Source organism: Centruroides sculpturatus, unplaced genomic scaffold, assembly GCF_000671375.1.
Source record: "Centruroides sculpturatus isolate CEXI.00-Female unplaced genomic scaffold, Cexi_2.0 scaffold794, whole genome shotgun sequence".
Taxonomy (NCBI): Eukaryota; Metazoa; Arthropoda; class Arachnida; order Scorpiones; family Buthidae; genus Centruroides; species Centruroides sculpturatus.
In genome coordinates, this window is record NW_019385020.1 from 152,497 (window position 1) to 154,161 (window position 1,665).

Genomic DNA, 1,665 nt, shown 5'->3' on the forward strand with positions numbered 1-1,665 from the left:
ATATATATGTTACTAGTTTATATGAAATTAATTTCTAAAAGCATAAACCAAAACTTCTATTTATTGAAATTAAAAATAATTTTAATGTTTAAAGAAACAATTATACTCAGAACTTATATTTTCTTAGTCTGTCTAGCAGTATGAATTTTCGAATAAATAAAAACAGAAGGGGGCACACGGAGTTGAACCATGGACCTCTCGATCTGCAGTCGAATGCTCTACCACTGAGCTATACCCCCACGATGATCAATACTCCACTTCACAAAGTGAAATGTCATAAAGTTATGTATGTTTCAAGTGTATATATAAAAGCAATTCAGAATATACATTCAATTTCTTACTATACTCATATTTTATAAATATTCGTAAAGTATTTCAAATATTTTCTGTTCTTGTTGTTAGTGATCACAAGTACATTATCCTATACTAAATTTTATCATATAAATATGTTAGACTACCAGTTTATATGAAATTAATTTCTATAAGCATAAATCAAAATTTCTATTTATTGAAATGAAATATAATTTTGATACGCATTTCGAAACTAAAGTCTGTCGTAATATTTTTAATGTGTTTACAGATATGAATTTGTTAATATGAAAAAACGGAAGGGGGCACATGGAACCATGGATCTCGCGTTCTAGCAGTGGAATGCTTTACCATTGAGCTATACCCCCACCGCTATTAATTTTCAATTTCATGAAATGAAAAGGATTAAACTTATGTAAATTTTAATATCAAATTTTAAGTTAAGCTTTTGGAATTTATGATCCATTTTGGAACCATACGTAATATTAACCGATTGGATAATGTTAATCACATAATTTATGTGTAAGTTTATTATTGTATTATTTTCTTTAATGATTTAGAATGTACTGTTCGTTTTAGGTTCAACGGTTTATTTACATGTGCTGTTACTTAAGCTTTCTCCTATTTTGACATATTAAAAAATTGCATTTTTGTCTTAACGTAATAAAAATATTTTTATTCAACATTCACCATCAGTGCATGCTGAATGTCGACATTTGCCGGTGTAAGTGAGAAATAATGATATTTAGCAAATATTTTGTACATACACGAAACAACTGTGTGAATGCCGACATTCACGGAAGAATCTCGACATTTGCCAGATATCAGTCATTCACAGTAACATATACTCTCCTAGGACGTTCGACCAATTGCTACGAAACTCGGTAGTTCCGCTCAATTACTTATAACTTACATCATATCGTACATCTTACTCCAAAATATCAATTGCATTTTTATAAATCAATTAATTTTTATTTACATTCGATTTTCTGAGTTATACGTAACGCAATCTCTTGGCAAAAAAGTTAACAAAATAATTAACTAAATATAATTCGTACAAAAAAAATTTGATGTTAAAAATATATATATTATATTTATTGAATTATTGCGACAATGATATAGCGCGAAATAGATGCGTCATTACTACGATAGCTAGCACATAACACTTGCCTGCGTGGAGTGTAGTAGTGTTTTGCTCAGTTCATCATACTTTTCCTATTAACAATAGAGTAATTTTAATTAAAGCACCTCTATTCAACGCTGTCTAGAGAGAGATTTAGCAATTCACATTTAGCATTTCAGAACATCTCGAAGATATTTTCCTAATAAAATTAGTTTCAAAACGCACTATATGAT

The 1,665-nt window shown here is 28.9% G+C and overlaps 1 non-coding gene across 1 annotated transcript; it reads right to left on the reverse strand.

Annotated features, from left to right (window-relative positions):
• Positions 1 to 167: 167 nt before the first annotated feature.
• On the reverse strand, positions 168 to 239 carry Trnac-gca. Its single transcript has one exon. It is a non-coding gene; the product is annotated as a tRNA-Cys (tRNA).
• Between the last annotated feature and the right edge of the window lie 1,426 nt (positions 240 to 1,665).